This window comes from Camelus ferus, chromosome 6 (genome assembly GCF_009834535.1).
Source record: "Camelus ferus isolate YT-003-E chromosome 6, BCGSAC_Cfer_1.0, whole genome shotgun sequence".
Lineage (NCBI taxonomy): Eukaryota > Metazoa > Chordata > Mammalia > Artiodactyla > Camelidae > Camelus > Camelus ferus.
In genome coordinates, this window is record NC_045701.1 from 68,204,344 (window position 1) to 68,222,782 (window position 18,439).

At 45.1% G+C, this 18,439-nt stretch overlaps 1 protein-coding gene and 1 long non-coding RNA gene across 6 annotated transcripts in view; one reads left to right on the forward strand and one right to left on the reverse strand.

The window, feature by feature from the left end:
- Positions 1–18,439, forward strand: part of RGS6 (regulator of G protein signaling 6) — a 474,528-nt gene that overhangs the window by 166,322 nt on the left and 289,767 nt on the right. The window lies entirely within an intron of this gene.
- Positions 65–18,187, reverse strand: LOC116664337. The gene is made up of 3 exons (XR_004320815.1): positions 18,176–18,187; positions 6,073–6,078; positions 65–219 (listed from the first exon to the last, which is right to left on the reverse strand). It is a non-coding gene; the product is annotated as an uncharacterized LOC116664337 (long non-coding RNA).

Genomic DNA, 18,439 nt, shown 5'->3' on the forward strand with positions numbered 1-18,439 from the left:
TGGGGGTTGGATGGGTGGCTGGCTGTAGCGATATTGATATTCAGAGAGGAGTTGAGAAGGCAGGATTGCAAGGGTTCATAACAGATGGTTATATGGTGTCATTTTAGGAGGCTTATTAAAATAACAAATCTGTTTTCCTGAACAGTAGGCTCTCTTAAGTGTTGAGGCTTAAACCTACTATGGAAATAGAAAAAGGAGGAGGAGGAGTCAAGGAAACACCTAGCCAGAACATTTTTGCATCATCTCAATTTTCTTGTTGTTCCTGAGTATCTAATTTGGACAGTGGTGTGTATTTGATTTTGAAGGCAAGGCAATTTATTGCGCCATTTTCCTGGCAGTTATCTGATTTTGCTTTTCCAAATCATGCTTTGCTGGAGCTGCCTCCTCCCCTTGCCCGGGGGGCTTTGAATGTCCGTGTCACAGATGCAGTAGATCAGTGCCACCTTACTCTGGGTGGATCTAATTCATGCTCCCACTCTCCCCCGAGGAGATACTCTCTGTATTGGTAACTACAAAGAAGGAACTGATCTGATATCTGCAATGCAGAGCGAGTGTATGGTTTATGTTAGGTGTTTGGTAAGGTGTTTCTTGACTCCAAGAGAACTAAGGCATGAGGAGGTGAAGAAACTTATCAAGCTCCTTTAGGAAAGCTGTCTTTGCACTTTTTTTTTTTTTTTTTGCTGTGTTCATTGGAATATGCTGCCCATCAAATTGTCACTTCAGTAGATTATCATCCAAACATTCAGTTATGTTGACATAACTGTTTTCCTTTCATGCTAACTTAAGAACCTACTCCCCTGAAAGATGTTATCCCATGTAGTTTGTAAATGAAATGGAAAGAGGATGCCTTAGACTATTATTTCTCTCATTTTTACTTTCCAGCTCCTTTTTCCTTCTAACCCCACTTTGCATATTTTTCAACGAAGGAAAGCCTTTGGGACTGCAGTAGCTCATGGTCCTCGGTAAAGGGCATGCAGACACTTTAGAGGATCGCCAAATTCTCACACACTGCAAACTGAGGTGCAACCATGGGGTGTCAAGCTTGACTTCCTCACCAGCTGCATTCACATTTGTGCTGGGGGGCCTTACATATGTTATTTTGTATAATCCTCTCTACAGCCTTGTATCATAGCTACTACCACTATTATAAGGCATGACTACATTTAAAGAGAAGACACAAATATGGAATCTTCAAATGCCAAGGGCCTGCTAGATAGTATGAATGAGAGGATAACTTATGTCAACTGTTAATGAAAACCCAAATGCAAATGTGAAATCGACCAAGACCTCTGCAGAGATGGAGACGTTTGGTACCTTTCCAGCAGCATCACAAAAATAGACATCATGAATACACGAAGGGGATGGGATGGTGTCTTCATCACTCTACCTGTGGTAGAATTATGTTTACATCCTCCCTCGTGGAAACACACTGTACTGCAGGGGGCATTTACCTGTGTTTTTCTTTCTTGGAGGGAGATTCCTTCCCTCTCAGAAGCTGAAATGGCTGAAGACTCCATCTCTTTGCCTCCTGGTGGCTAGAGCAAGGGTGTGTTACTCAGGCTTGGCCAATCGGTGCTCTTATTCTGGACTTTGTATCTGGAGGAAGTGTTGTAGAGGCCAAGGGACACTTGAGAAAGGTTTTAAGGCAGCAGTGTTGCTGGGCAGTGAGAGAAGTGGCCAGTGTGCTGGTGCTGGCTGCCATGCCATAGGCAGGTAAATCCTGGGGCATCCTCCCTTAGTTTCTGCCTGGTTTTCTAACATTTCTGTCAATTGTCTACTCTTCAATCTTCTTCCAACACATCCCTTTTCTCTTTAAAGTAACCAGATGAAACTCGTGTTGCTCACAACCAGTGACCCTGTATAATTCAGCCACTGAACATTGGGTGGCTTTGCTCAGTCACCTGGCGTAAACTACCTTCTGCTCAGGCAGTTTAAAGATGTCTATGATCCATATGCATCATTACCAATTTAACTTTTATGGTAAAAAACTTGTTTCTTGTGGGAAAGCATAATTGTTTTGGTTTGTGTTTAATAAGCAGAAAACAAAGACAAAGACATACTGTTGGCACTGAGCATTAAAATATAAAGCAATAAAGCTGTTGATAGGTAGCATTTCAGCTAAGCTCCAAAGATTTATTTGTTTATGTTTTCTGCTTATCCACTCAACAGGAACTAGGGAGATCCATGGCAAAGAGAAAATAAAACATTAAGGAGGATTCAAATATTGAATAAAGTATTAGAACACAAAATACTTAAGTTTCCACATTCATTATGATGGTACTTCACAGTTCTCAGGCAAATTTTTTCCACCACTTGATATTCTGTGCCTACACTTGAATATTTAAATCATAATTTAAAAATCACATTAAAAAGTGGTCAAGTATTTTCCCCCATTTGACTCTCATTTATTTCAGTTCAGTGAGACATGTTAAGGAAACCATGTAGAGTTTTAAATGCCACTAGTTCATTTCAAAGTAAAGATGAGAAATTCTCTCACCAATTCCAGTTAGAAAGGTCCTAACATTTCTTGATGGAATTGGCCTGTGTGATCATTTACCAGTGACCGTCTTACTCGGTGCTAAGCTGCTCCCCCTGGAATGGGCATGGTCTCTATAACAAAGTGGAGAGACACCTTGTAGTTCATGGGTGTGGCCATAACCAGCTTCTTGAAAAGCAAATCAATTTCACATTTAACCTGAGTCCTGGCGTGAGATCTTTCGTAGGCAAGCAAGGAACTATAGCCCTACTCCTGTTTCAGCTGTTATACGTCAAGTCTGAGAGTTGAAAAAGGCTTTATAATCATTTTCATTACTGGTTTCTTTGCAGAGCCCTGCGTATGACATGATAGGCACCTTTTTAAAAGAAAACTGTGGTTCATGGGATGGAATTGACACAGAATGCCGATTGGTGGTGAGCTGGTAACAGCATCGGAGTGATGGCAGAGGACTTATTCTGCAGCCTGGTGAACCATGCTGTTTGCTCCATTTTTAGACGCCTAAGTGGGATAGGGGGAAGGAGCTGATAACTGTTATTGTTATAATTTAAAAGGGCAGAAATGATTTCCAAAGCATCATGGGAAATGTTGACAGGAGTCTGTCACAAAATTAAAGCAGGGTTTCTCAAAACACGCACCTGCAGAAAGCACCCTTGAGACCATTGGCCAGAATGTAGCCAGCATTTGCGAAGATCACATTTGGATTTGCCCCTTTCCAGAATGGCTGTTTGTACTGGCTTCTTGTCTTGGCCTGAGAGTTTGCAGCAGGGCGTTTGAGCAGGCTGGACCTTGACCCTGGGCATAGGTGTCAGCCTGTCTGCGGTGAGCTCCTGGCAGCCCTGTCTCCATCCTTCATTCATCAGCATGGACCCGAGCCCTGCTGCCTTCACTTTGACTGGAGAGAAATTATCGGACCATTCTAACTTCTTCTGTATAAAATATGCAGTGGTTCTTGTCAAGACGTAACAAACTATATCAGAATGTGCTTTACCATTCACTGTTGAGTGCAGATGGGAAGTTCCGTGAGGGCACAGACTCTGTCCTTCTCTCTTTCCATTGTTGGAGGTCATCCAGAAACTTGAGCATATTCTGTTCTATTTCTCTCCCTCGGCAGATGGTGACATGGACACAGGGAGGGGACAACACTTAGCAAAAGAGCATTAACACGGGTCTTTTCGTGCCCCGTTCCTCATTTTGCTGACTCCTCTGTGATGCAGGAATTCGGGTCATCATGCATATTCCGTCACCCTGAGGGCTGATTCTAGGAATATTGCTCCTCAGTGTCTCTGCATACGGCAGTGGAGCCGTTGCATCTATCAGCCTCTCCCAATGCTGATGCTTCTCACTCCTCTCTTTGGTCAGTGGTCACAGTGTCCCAGTGAGCCCAGTAGGGACAGCTCATGAGTTTCCACTCCTCCTTGTAGGAGCTGATTTTCCAGGCACCATCGTAAGCTGTCTAGAGCAGCCGAGAGACTGAAACCTGAGACACGTCTCATAGTTGTCACTTGCATGGTTCTCTTCAAGCTTGTCCCCCGTGGGACACTGAGGAAGGGCACAAAGCCAGTCAAAGTCCTGGAATCCAGGGGACTTCTCATGCTGTCCAAAGATGTCCGAGCCCATCGCTTCTTGTTGGCTGTGACCCCACTTGGGTTCCTCCAGCATGTGCACCAACCCTGAACTCATCTTTGTACATTCTGGAATAGAACCTGGGGCTCGCAGTAAACTTTAGGGCCAGAAATAACTTCAGGCAGCCATGTTCCATATGGTTCCTCATGGACTCGAATTCTATTCCTAGATTACAAATCTTACGTTTAAAAAATCCCCCAAAGTATCTAGAAGCACGTTGGATCCTTAATAAATGCTTGTTAACAATGGAGGATCCATTAAATATATACCGAAGTAACTTTCTCTCCTCTGATGTCCCTCTCTTGATTCTTACTGCTAACTTCCCTGCTTTGGGGAACCACTTAGACAGGACTTTCTGAGAGAGAAGAATGGGTATATTTAGTAATCATCGGAGAGTTACTGTTGTGGTGCTGAGTTTTTAACACCCTGTTAATTGCACTAGCTGGAGGCTAAATTACATGTTGCTCTGTTCATACCAGGATGATGATTTTATAAATGCGGGTTGGGTAGCACTGTAATTAGTGACACTAGGTTCTATTTTGGTAACAATTTATTCTTATACCACATTTAAGATGTTTCTCTTTCCTGTGGTCACAAAGAGGTAAAAAAAAATAAAGTCCCTTTTAATAAGGCATTCCAAGCAGTCTTAGTACCAATGAATTATAAATGAAAACTTTTCAGTAATTAAAATAAACATAGTGATGCAGGCCCCTTGTCTGTGTCATTGCTTCACGAGGCCTGCATGAAAATCACTCCGGGAAGTCCCGAGGGTCCCTGAGATCGCTTCTATCTGTCTCGTGCACTTGTCAGAGGTAGATCAGAGGAGATCAAGGGCCAGGGCATTTCAGCTGGTTTGAGGAGAGGGGCTCCTTCTTTCCAAAAGAGTCATCAGCCCACTGCTGATTGTCAGGGAGGGCCCTGGGGTCCAACTCGTCACAGAACAGTCTTGGTAGTAGTCTAGTGGTCCCCTGACAGAACCTGGTCCATGCTTTGTTCCCTCAAGAATCAGCTTACAACATTTAATGTTCAAGGATGGTTCTGTTCTTTTTTTTTTTTAAACCACAGGTGAGGCTTCATTTTCTTGTGGCAGTTAAGAGCCACATCTGCTGGGGCAGATGGTTTAAGGGGTCTTTGAAAAATGCTGCAAGAGAGCCCTGCAACCTGAGGAACCTTGAAGACTGTCACTCTGACACAAGAGCTGAACACAGTATCAGACGGACACTAGTCAGTGTTAATTAACATCATTTACAGGAATTCTTCCTTCCCATCCCCATAACTTACAGCAAAGCTCTTACTGTCATCAGTGGCCATTGTGTAAGAAGTTAGTAGCAGAAAATAGCCCTCAAGGACCATAGGACATACCTGAGGGAAAGAGGGGATGCCTGGATGGAGCAGGAAAATTTTCCAGCTCTGTTTCTTCCTCCCTGCCCTCCATTTGCCTTTTTTTTTTTTTTAATTTGCCTTTTATTTGATCAGTTGTTGATTAAATAACATTAATTTCTGTTGCAAAATTGTATGCAAAAGACTACTGGCCTTTTGCTCTTCATGTTGGAAATGAAAAGTTATGAGGATTGCAGGTCATTGGTCCTAAAATGGTCCATTCTGCCAAGATGATTAACGGATTTTGGGGAGTAATTAATGTCAAGGCAAAAACAGTGAACCCTTCAGCAAACGGTAATAGGGTTTCTGAGCCCCAGGAATATTCCCTTAGCCTTCCATAGACCTTTCTCCTGTCAGAACGTATCTTTAAGGTCCAATGTCTAATATTTTCAATGCTTTGGTCCAAAATTTCTAACTTATTTAGAGTTCTTTTGGTGGTTTGTTTAGATTAGTAAATGATTCTTTTTTAAACAATTTATGTAACAAAAAATAGTGCAGGAAAGATAGTGCTTAATAAAATCTTTGTAAAATGTCAATAATATTTATTGCCACCAGATTAAAACCAAGGTAACATCAGACTGGTAAGTGGCATCTCAGTCACAGGACTTTTAGGGATGTGAGGCAAAGAACACCAAAGAAGTTGGAGAAACAACTGGATTCATCTTTGGAGAATTTCAAAACCATCAGTGAGACGTTGGCGACACTGGGAAAATTATCTCAATCTTGAGCCAGTGATGCCTCATGGCCAGACCATTTGGCTGTTATGTGTTTAGAGAGCCATCAGGTTTCTTGGTGTATAGTCTAAAAAACCTGTATCCTAAAAAATTAGAGAAATATTGCAGCCATAATAAATTGGTCTCAATTGCATGAATTCACGACACCAGTCTCTTTCCATTTCTTTCTATTTAGAGTTGTTTACAGTTATTGCCCACTTAACAAAGTTTGGGAGTCAGTAACAAACAAAATACTAAAGCTATTAGGCCCTTAAGGAACGTTGTAAAGTTACCTCTTCTGTTTTTAAGCCCTGTTCCCCCAACATACCTTGCCACAACCCTGAGAGAACCTTCTTTTTCAAGAACTCATCCATCAACGGCCAGAAGATAGTTGTATTTTTGAGCTTTGAGGTTCTACTTTTTCTCTTCTAAGCTTTTTATGCTGCAAGAACCCTTTGGAGTGATTTGCAATAGCATTCTCCACTCATTCATAATTTATAATGAAAATCTCTTTGCAACAAGGTATTGGGCTAGATTTAAAGCCAGAGGAGAAACGGTTCATTCACACAGCATACACTTGTTGTGCACACACTCTGTGGCTAAGAACTAGGAATAGAGTCGGGAGCAGAAGAAGACATTGTTCCTGCCCTCTTGGAGTTGAGTCTAGTAGAGGAGACACCCATGAACCAAAAAGTCACACATATAAATAGTAGTGTTTGATATGTAAAATAGAGGAATCTCCTCTGAAGAAGTGATACCTAGGGAGAGACTGAAGGATGAGGAGAGATTAGCTCCGGAAGGAGTGGGGTGCAGAACTGCATTGCAGGTAGAGGTGGCAGCTGCTGCTGATGCTCTGCGGTGAGGGACAGCGCAGCGTAACTGAGAGAGCATGCTGGCCATGGGCTGGAGCCCAAGAACAGGAGGGAACTCAGGGTAAGATGAATCAGGGTGGGGGTGGGGGGAGGTGGGGGCCAGACCATGTAGGACCTTATTATTCCTTTAAGGATTTGGGGTTTGATCCTAAGAACTGTGGGAAATCATTGAAGGGTTTTAAGCAGGAAGGGTGAAAGAAGACACTTGTGGTTTGCAATGACCACTCAGCGCCACTGGAGTGGGATGGGAGCAGGATCAGTAAGGGCACTGCTGCATCCCGGTGAAAGGTGACAGCGTCTCCAGTGGACATTATGGAGAAGCGAGCAGTGAATGGATTCTGCAGACATGAAAAAGGCAGAATCAATAGAACTCAGCATTTATTAAATATGGTGTGCGGAAGCGGTGTCAGCATGACCCCTAGGTTTCTAGCTTGCTCAGTAGGGTGAATGGTGGTACCAGTCACTCAGACAGGAAACTGGGAGAAAATAAGGTTTGAGGGGAAAGATGAGTTTTAGTTTGGACGTGTTGAGTTTGACCTGTTATATGGTGTCATGAGGCAGGCTCGTGTTATATAATCTTAAAAAAAAAAAAAAAGGATTTTAGAAAGGTCAAGATGGTCAGAGGTAGAGTGCTCCAGTTGTTTCATGTTGCATAACAGACACCTGGGGAGGGGAGAGGGCATAGCTCAGTGGTAGAGCATGTGCTTAGCATGCACAAGGTCCTGGGTTCAATCCCCGGTACCTCCATTATATAAATAAATAAATAAACAAATAAACCTAATTACCCCCACCACCAAATAACAGACACCCAACAGTTATGGTTTAAAACAAGTTTATTTTGCTCATGCATCTACAGTTTTCGTAGGGCTTGGTGTGGCTGGATTGTCTCCGCTCCACTTGCATCAGCAGGGGTGGCCTGAAGGCCAGGGGCTGGAATCACCAGAAAGCTTGCTCGCTCCTATGTACGGCAGTTGATACTGGCTGTCGGCGGGAACCTTAGCTGCGGCTGTGGCCAGAACACCTACGCATGGCCTTTTCATGTGGCTGCCAGTCTTCTTCAGAGCTTGGCTGGCTGGGTTCCACTGAGTGTCCCAAAGGTAGAGTGAGAGCCAGGCAGGGGTCCTACCGCCTTTCACACCCTCGCCTTGGAAGTCTTCAGCCTCACTCCTGCTTTCCACTGCATTCTGTTCATTGGACGTGAGTCACTGGGCCAGGCTGTTTGGCTCACAGGTCACGGGGAGAGGAATTAGAGTCCACCTTTTTGATAGGAGGAGTGTTGAAGAATTTGCCAACCGTGTTTTAAAACCACCACTTGGGTGGAAAGTGAAGAGAAGAAAGCAAAGAGGCTTCTAGCTAGAGGGAACAGATTGAAGCAGGAAAGTAGAAACTGGATTCAGAAAAGAAATGCTATTGACTAAATTAGAAAATGCATGGTCATGAGCAGGGGGGAAATGTCGGTTAAAAGAAAGTTTGGCACCAAATTACGGCAGAGCCCAGACTTCCTAAAATCCATTGTTTTGAACCCTGAAGCAAGCTGTCAGAGAAGAACATGTGTTCAGATTTATTGAATGAAGATCAGGGGTAGAGGTATGAGTTCGCTCTCTGGCAGGGTTAGGGAGAGTTCTACTTGATGATAAAATGCTTCATGCCAGGTTTCTGGTTCTAGTCTACAAATTTTGGATCGTGTGTCTCCAGATGTAAACTGCAGACCTGTTCAAATCTCTTCATTTGGACTTTGTGGTTTGCCTTGTGCCAGTTGGAAAAATGAGCCAAAAAAAAAAAAAAAATGCCTGGGTGGTTCCATCGGAGGATGGGGTGGGTCTCCTTTATCTGTTAGTGGGTAAACTGCAGGCATCCTGGTCTCTCTGTTCCTAGTTATAGCTTCAATTTCCTCCCATCTCACTCTTGGGCTTCCTCCAAAAGATGTGCTTCAAGATGAGTGTAGTAGGTTGAATAATGTCCCCCACTCCAAGTTCCTGTCCACCTGAAACCTGAGAATGTCACTTTATTTGGAAATAGGGTCTTGGTGGATGTAATGAGTGAAGGCTCTTGAGATGAAATCATCTCGAGTTTAGAGTGGTCCCCAAGTCCAGTGATGTCCCTGTATGAAAAGGAGAGAGGACACAGGGACAGAGGGAAGAAGGCCTTGTGAACATGCAGGAACAGAGATTAGAGCTACCCATCTATAAGCCAAAGGTCACCAGGGGCCGCCAGAAGCTAGAAGAGGCAAGGAAGGGTACTGCCCTGGAGACTTCAGAGGGAACACGGCCCTGTCAACACCGTGATCTCAGACTTCTGGCCATCAGGACTGAGACAATAAATTTCAGTGTTTTTTTTTTTTAAAGCCACCCCATTTGTGGTGATTTGCAATGGCAACTCTAGGAAACTAATATGCTGAATTAGAGGCATAGAAAATATTGGTGTTAGTTTGCCAAATGCCAAATGTCTTTGAACCTATTCAAAACTGTGTATCATTTTAATCACTTTGGCCTTCAGGGAATCAGAAAGTCTAGCCTATTTCTCTTTTTTTTTAACTTTTATTTTTTTATTGAGTTATAGTCATTTTACAATGTTGTGTCAATTTCCAGTGTAGAGCACAATTTTTCAGTTATACATGAACATACATATATTCATTGTCACATTTTTTTCTCTGTGAGCTACCACAAGATCTTGTATATATTTCCCTGTGCTATACAGTATGATCTTGTTTATCTATTCTGCATATGCCTGTCAGTATCTACATATTTCGAACTCCCAGTAGCCTATTTCTTAACGTAATGGCTAGGTAGTGGGGGATGGGAAGCAAAAGTGATCGGCTCCCCCACAGTACCCCCATATAAGCCTGGCTGGCTCTTTGACCTGCAGCGGAAGATGCTCACAACAAGGGGAAATGGAACAGTGAAGACTCACAGGTGTAACCTGATGCCTAAAAGTTCATTAAATGCAGGAGGAGTTGCTGTTGTGTACAAAGGAGGAAACCTGGTTCTTTGTCTCTATTCTGGTAAATAGAGAAGAAAGCAGGCCTTCCTATGGCAACAGGGGATTGCTAATGAAGTAAAGGAGACAGGAAGAATGTCCCAGTGGAGAAGGAAGTGTGTCAAAAACAGATTGTGCACGTAATTACTTTCTCAGACCTTCTTCACATTATCAGCGGGACTGGTGTTTTGATGAAAAAACTTAATTAAAACTTAATTTTTTGTAAGTGGAAAATATTCAGCATGGTTACAGGAGGATTGAAATCAGGACACTGTGTAATTTTAATTGCCTTCAAGAGATGCGCTTCACGGAGTTGAGGATGGGGGAAAAGAAGGCGTGGGGACAAAATCTGAGGTGCGTGGCCGTGTTGAATCTCCAGCAGGTGTTGGTGGCTGTGTGCTTGGGTGGAGTTTCCCCCTCTCTCTGGGTGATGCAATGCACACTCAGGTCCCATCGCTGGCACATCATCCCAGAGTAAGGGAGGCAGTGGGTCTGTCCCGGAGTGTACCGGTCAGACCACCCTTGGGTTTACACATTGTAGGCAAAATGTTGATTTTTTTAAAAAGGAAAGCTTGTTCCCTCCAAAAAGGGAAACTTGGTTGTTGAGGAGGTTAACCATCCCAGGAGACAGGAGATTTTAAATGCTGATCGCTGAATCAGTTCTATCAGAATCATCTGGTTCTGGTTCATTAAATCTGTTTGAGAACCTGTGTATTGCTATTTTTAAAATATACCTTCCCAGGGGGCTCTGGGAGTCAGGTGTGGGAACTGCAGGTTTGTAATAAAAGGAGCAGGGACTTGAAAACAAGTAAATGTGGGCCATGCCCTTTACTTCTTGTGTAGAGTCAAGCTGATTGCTCCTCTTCCACCATCAGATTGGGATAATAAGCTTACCTGATGGTGTTTTTGTGATAATCAAAGATCACATCAGTCAAGTGACTGAGACATAGAAAGTGATCCCCAAATGATAAGCCTGTATGGGAAGAATTGAGTTAAGCTGCCTGCGAAATTGGGAGAGATAAGGCAGCTTTCTTCAAATATTTAAAGGGCAGCTGTGCAGAAGAGGTAACAAACTTACTTCTTGTGGCCGTTAGAGGTCAGACTCAGCCCCAGTGGGTAGAAGTCAGAGGGAGATAAATTTCCGTGCAGGAGAACGTGGAACTTCCTGGCCAAGGGCCCAGCGATGATGTGGGCTTCCTTCCGAGGGCAGCCCCTTCCTGATCGCTGGAGCCATCACAGCAGCTGCCTAGCGGAGCGGCTGCCGGGTGACCGCGTGGGTCCACTCTGTAGCAGGGTTTCTGGCTCCCTGGGGAACAGTGGACGGCATACCATGGTTTTATAAACTATCAACATTTGTTTGAAGAAAGTTTGAGCAGAAAGCCTGCACAAATAAGATGTATATGAGTGCCGATGCCCTTCCCGGAGTTCTCCACCAGGGACATTGTTATCAGCCTTTCCACGTGCCTTTCAGAAAGCAGTGGGAGCATAGTCAGCTTTCTCTGATGGTGGAGAGCTCTACTGGCCTTTGGCGGGTGGGGACTAGAGCTGAAAAGTGCAGGACAGCCCCAGACAGTGGGAAAGGACCCCACCCCAAATGCCAGCAGTGTGCTATGTGAAACCTGCACCTTGCTGAAGCCCAATTGGTGCCCCTGAATCAGCCCCTGAGGGTTCTTATTGGAGCACAGTTTGGAAGCCTCCCCCTGTAGGATGGGTGCTGGGCTGTCCATCCCGGCACTCCCTGGGACCACAGGTTTAGAGCTGAGCCTAGGGAAGAAGGTGGACTGAGCCTTGTGTTAAGCAGAGCGTAAAGAGAGCAGTGGGACGTGAAGACAGTTTACCTCCTTTTCACTGGTGACCATATTTGCATGAAGGCTGACCTGCTTTTGAGAAGCACAGGTAACTGTTTTCCCAGGCTCCCCCTCTTATTATCAGTGAGACGTTGGGGGACCGTTTGATGAGGGTGAGGGGAGTAGTTTGTGTTCACGGACTTTGATCTCCCTGCATGGTGCTAACCGGGCTATGCAGGGAATCCGATGTCTTGACATCAGGCTCTAGCCAACTGACACGAAAGCAATTTGTAATTAATTTCATCCCACCAAACTCAAGTTTCCAAATCTTTCCTTTCTAAATAGGCGCTCCTTCTGCTTGCCTTATTTTATTTCTTTATTTTTGTCGCTGTAACCAGCTGTCACACTGTTTGCTCCGATTGCTGTTTTCCCAGTAAATGGGGAAGACCCCACACCCCTTCCCCGTGGGCGCTCCCCAGCGAGGCTGGGGCCTCAAGGGAACCTTGATGAGTTACAAGGGCATAACCATGTTACCAAGCAGCACACTAAGGAAAGTACTTCTCAGGGGTGCCCTGCCAGCCTGGGAGAGGTGAGGCAGCCCCTGGTAGTGGGTGGAAAGCAAGGCCCTGAGCAAATCTAGCTGTCCGTATGCAGGTGATGAGAGCGAAGTAAACATCACTGTGGCCTGGTTCGCTAGCAGCCTTCATTGTTGGCTCTCTGGGAAGCCAGTAAACAAGGCAGAAAAATGAACTGTTCCCTTCTGAGTGCAGGGGCCCCTCTCACCCACACAGTCCTCCTGGCTGTCACTTTGAGTCACACCCCCAGCTTTCTGGAACCGGAATGACTGTCTCCAGTTAGCTCAGGCCTTGCAGCGATGCCAGATCCAACCTCTGACTGTGTTTGAACAGCAGGGCATTCTGTTCTCCCCGGCCTGGCTTAGCTCTGCGGAGCAGAACAGGGGCCCAGGCAGACCACAGGGCATGTTCTTCCTAGCCTCCTCTAGAACCTTCAGGGCTTGTCACCTGAATCAAAGACCCTCCAGCACTAAAGAGCATCTTAAAGTTCAGCTTATTCAACCTCCCACCCAGGATATGATCTTCCAGAACTCACCACCCACATTGCAGACTAGTCATACTACATGAGGATGCCCAATGCATTTGTCTCGTTTTCGGAGAAATGACTTATCCCCAGGGTGTCAGAAAGCCCAGGCTAGTGAGCTGGGCTGCGATGGAGGTTCATTCTGGTTTCCAACCTTAATTACTAGCGGCTTGGATTCTTTAGGTTTATGACGGGCTTTCTGACTACCAGCTATGGTGCACTACATGCCATTTTTTAAATATAACATGAAGCTCTGACCACTTTCAACAGCACAGCAGCAAATGCCCCCAAGTGGCAATTTCCTCTTGTAATGTTAGCTGTTTGTATCATCGCATCTCCTGAGATGGCTGGGGACCACTTTATCTTCATTCTCTGGCTTTCATGTTATTTTCTGATGTTGTCATTTCCTACCTGGGTGCAGCCCTCTGCCATGCTGGGACCGCAGCTCAGTGCCTGTGAGGAGATGAAGTTCCACTGGGGAAACGGCCTAGAACAATCGCCCTTGGACTTGACTGCACAGCAGAATCACCTGGGGACCTTCACAGAAACGCTGATGCTTGGGTCCCGCTCCAGAAAGTCTGAGATAATGTCTGGGGTGCAGCCTGGATTTGGGGAATGTTATCATCTCTGTGAATAATTCCAGTGTGCAGGCAGGCTTGAGGACCTGTGACTGGAGGGACTTGGCATCAAAGACGGCAGAACAAATGGTGGTGGTAAAGTAGTGGGAGTGGGTGGGTAAAAATGGACTCGGGAGATGTCAGAGCATTTTCACCCAAGAGGTCTAATTAAGTGGTAGGAAGAGTTTCCAGGGGAACGTCTACTTGTTAGGTTGATGAGTCTAGAGAGACAGGATTTGGCTGCTAAGGGTCAGATTGACGGCAAGGACCAGGCAGATTGACAGTTCTCTAGCAAGTAAGATGCAATCTGCAGTGCCAGCAGGAAAAGGTCAGAGAGGAACGAGGACAAAGGGCCAGTGGTGTGGGCTGTGTCCACAAGCTGGGGCCAAAGGAAAAGGCAGCAGCTTATTTGTTATGCTCACGTGGGACTGGCCGCTCCGAGGGACAGTGAGGCGGACTCCAGAGCCTGCCTTCTGGCCAGGTGATAGGGCTCTACATCCTCCAGAAACATGACGACTGGAGCTCTCATGTTGACCAAGACTGAAAGGGTCAGAGACCGACGGACTTGGAACCAGGGGAGCCCCAGACCGATCTTAGTCTGTTGTAATGATCCAGGACTCCCTGGAAAGGTGGAGATGTTCTTGGTTGTGTCTTCTTGTGGAAGTAATTTCCTCTCCCAAACCAGGCTGATAACACCCTTCAGCACTCATATAAAAAGTGCTGAATTAGGTAATGTCTCCAAAGATCTTTCTGGATTCCTTAGAAGAAAGAACACTATGCACTGGCAGCAAAGGAAAAGTGATTTAACTAAGCACTGCCCCGTGGCATTGTCTTCACCTGGAAGTGGACCCCTAGCCACTAAAAGCAAAGGATTTTGAGAAGTCTGAGTATTTGGCCAGTGGAAGGAGGGATGTGGCTCAGGATTTGCAGCACTAGAAGTTGGAGAATCTTTCAGTTCCCAGGTGTGTAGGTTTGTTACCCACTTGGAACTGGGGAATGTCTCCCCTGTAGGAAACCTTGCTTCTTGTCCCTTAGCAGCACAGGTGGTCTGTGTGGGTGGAGAACTTCCCCTCGTCCTGGGAGAGGCCAGGTTTCCTTTACCACGATGATGTGGATGTGTGCCGCTGAGCCAGGGTGCTTCCTGTTCTGTGGCTGATGAATGACAAAGGATTTTTCTGAACTCCTTGGGAAGAATTTGAACTTTGTCCTTGAGACAGTGGGGAGCTACCGGAGGTGTTTGGCCAGGCGGGCAACATGCTGAAAGAAATATTTTAGGAATATGCACTTGGCAGTCGTGTGTAGGTGGGGGAATAATAATACTTAAATGCTGGCTTGTTGTGAAGGGTAAATGAAATGATGTAAGGGAGTGTGAGGAGGCAGGACTGCCCTCCTTCAGCCATCCTGTTCCCTTCTCTGAGGTCTGGTGCCTCCCCAGGGTCACAATATTCTCTTGGCCAGTGTATTAGTTTGCCAAGGCTGCCGTAGCAAAGTACCACGGACTAGGTGGCTTAAACAGCAGAAGTTTATGTTCTGACACTTCTGGAGGCTGGTAGTCTGGGATCAAGGTGTTGGCACCGTTGGTTCCTTCAAGGGCCATAAGGCAAGGATCTGTGCCAGGTCTTTCCACTTGGCTTGCTAATGGCCGTCTTCTCACTGTCTTCTTTCAGTATGTGTCCAAATCTCCTATTCTTATAAGGACACCAGTCTTATTGGATTAGGGACCATCCTAGTGACCTCATTTTAGTTGAATTGCCTCTATAAAGACTTTGTCTCCAAATATGGTCACATTCCAGGGGCACTGGGGGTTTAGGACATCAACATGAATTTTGGGGAGGGGGGCACAGTTCAGTCCATAAAACTCAGTCTTTTTGGAGACTTTCTCTTTTAGGGCCTTACATTTAGGTAATTACTGGCTATATTAAGAGGTATTTCAAGACCCAACCACACCCTCCTCCACCCACTATCTGCCCCAAATTATGTTCATCATCTCTCAGTACCTATTATCCCATGACTGGAATGACTTGGTTGAATAAAGCAGTGTTTTAAGATAATTTCTGTAAACATGCACTCTGTTCACATAAGAGGAGTGAAAATAGCAGCCGTGAACTCCTGAGTGAATCTGTTCACCTAGTTACAGTCAAGTAGTAATGTGTGATCACTAGTTAGGGACCCTAGCCTGAGGCGCCAAGGACAGAATGTTTAGAATATCCTGTAGAACATCGTGGGAAATGACTAGGGCTCTGGAGCTAGTCTGCCTGGCTTTGAATCCCAGCTCTGCCCCTTTGTCTCTGTGCAACCTTTGGCAAATGATTCAACCTCTCTGATTTTTTCCTTCATCTGAACAATGGGCATAATAGTAGCACCTGCTTATAGGGTTGTTTAGAGGATAAATGAGCTAATCCACACAAAGTGCCTCGTTTGCAGTCGGCTTCCAGCCAGCGTTAGCTGCTCTTACTATTGTTGCCGCTGTTATAATGTCTTATGAATCACCGAGCACATTCTTGTTTTCTTCTTTGCCATTAAAACAACCCTGTGGAGTAAGAGGGATTAGTCCTATTTGACAGCTAAGGCTCAAAGAGCACGGGGTGAACCATCCCAGGGCGTATGACAGGGTGCTTAAATTCTCTCTTACCGTTGAGCACGCCTACTGAAGAGAAGGAGAACTCCAGAATGACAGGTTTTTCCCCTGGAAGGTGAGGTCAAAGAGTGGGCTACTATAGGATGGCCTTGGGACAGAACAAGTGTGTTCTGATCCCAAGAAATGATCAAAGAGGCAGTCGTTGAGGGAGAAGGATTTCAAAGAAAAACTGTGCCTTTTGGTCAGTGCGTCACGGGTTGTAACACTGTCCAGGAGGCTGTACCTTGAACCCTTCTTGGCTATTTGACAGTAAAGGTAGTCTTTGAATGCGATGGCTTCCTATATCAGATATGTAGAACTGAGTTGCCTCGGGTTTCCCCATTCTATGCTGGCTCTGCCAGCCGACCCCCATGTAAGGGTTTTGTTTCCAAGGCTCAACATACAGATACAGCCGGTGATATTTATTCTAGGACCCCTGATGAGACTCAGTGCACTGAGCGGAAACAAAGTTCCTCCCTGTTCTCCGAAGTGTGGTCCTTACCAGGGTTCTTATTGCATCCTCAAGCATGGACAACAAAAATAATTGGGGAGAAGTCAACATCTCTTAGTGATGAGGCAGGGCTGAAGGATGACGTCACCAATATGACCGTGTATTGCCGACTTGGAATGTTGCAGATGTCTGTAAAGTTGACCAATCTTGCTAATTTCAAAAATTTAAATTCAATTTAAAGTGCTTTATAAAATTATTTTTTTAATCATACAAAGTATGCATAGTTCTTTATGCATGTGTTTTGTACCCACTGGAATATGCGCCAACTAGTGGGTAAGCACTGAGACCTACTTAACCTTGTACTAGAGAGCTCAATAATGCCTGGGAAATAGGTGGTGCTCAGTAATGACAGATGTTCAACTGAATCAAAAGCTTAGGTATAATCTATACCACCTCCCTGGGCAACTGAGAATACCTTTATTATACCTCAAAGCCCATTGAACTCTGGTACAAGAATAGAAGTGATTTTTAACAAACCCAGTGTGCTTTAATAATGGCAGAATTAAAGCTCCTTCTTTCTCCCCTCATCATCAGAACAACCTTATAAAACTGGAAGCAAATAAATATATAAAAGAGGCATCAAATGCCAGAGGAGACTACTATTTGGTTTACAAATGATTCCTGTTGTCTAATTACACGTGGCAGAAATGGACGGAGGTGGTGTCAGGTAGAGAAAGACTCAGTTCTGTCGGTGAGTTATCTACCTGGACCACTGTTAGGGGCTGATTTGTGTTCCCCAGAAATTCATATGTTGAAGCCCCCAACCCCGAGTACCTCAGAATGTGACTGTAGTTGGAGATAGGGCCTTTAAAGAGGTGATTAAGTTAGGATGAGCCCTAATTCAATCTGACTGGTATCTGTATAAGAAGACGAAATTTGGGCATATAGAGTGACACCAGGGATGTGTGTGCCCAAAGGTGAGGTCATGTGATGTCACAGTGAGGAGGTGGCCATCTGTAAGCCAAGGGAAGAGGAGAAGCCTCAGAGGAAACCAAACCTGCCGACACCTTGATCTTGGACTTCCAGTCTCCAGAACTGTGAAAAATGCATTCTGTGGTTTAAGCCACTTTGTGCTACTTTGTCATGGTGGCCCTAGGGAACTGATAAAAACCTATTTTGCAGCATTTGCAGGATCCAAGGATGGCAGCAGGTAAATAAATACAAGAGGAGGTGGTGGTAATAGATGTAGACCTTCCCTTGTTTAATGGAAGTTTTGTAAGTATCACAGTGGACTGTGAAAGAGTGTGTGTGAATTCTGCTTATTTCTCTCAATTCTGACCCCAGAGCCAATGTTGGGGGAGGCCAGGTGGGATCTTCCGTGCCGGTGCCATGGACTTAGGGAGGCTCAAGAAAGACACTGTGGTGAAGTCATTACTGAACTATTCCTTTTCCACAAGGTTTCTGCATGTCATTCTGGGCCCTCCCCTGCCCCAACCTTAGCAATTAACAAAACTACAGGATTGCTGAGTGACGATGTCTTCCACAGAGAGTCGTGTTCACAGCCAGTCTTGCTTGAATCGAACTATTTGACCGTATCCACCAACTAGAGTGCTGGAATCGTGAATGAGGAAAACTAAGTGTGAGCTCTTTCTTCCACTGTGCGCGGTGCTTCTGTTTTCTTTGTTTGCCTCTCATTCTTAAGTTCTGTGGGAAGCCCAGGGGGAGTAAGCGATCCTACCCAGGGTATTTGACTTCAAATGGTTCCATCTCTTTTGTTCTTCCTCTCATCTCTTCCACTGTGTTTTTAC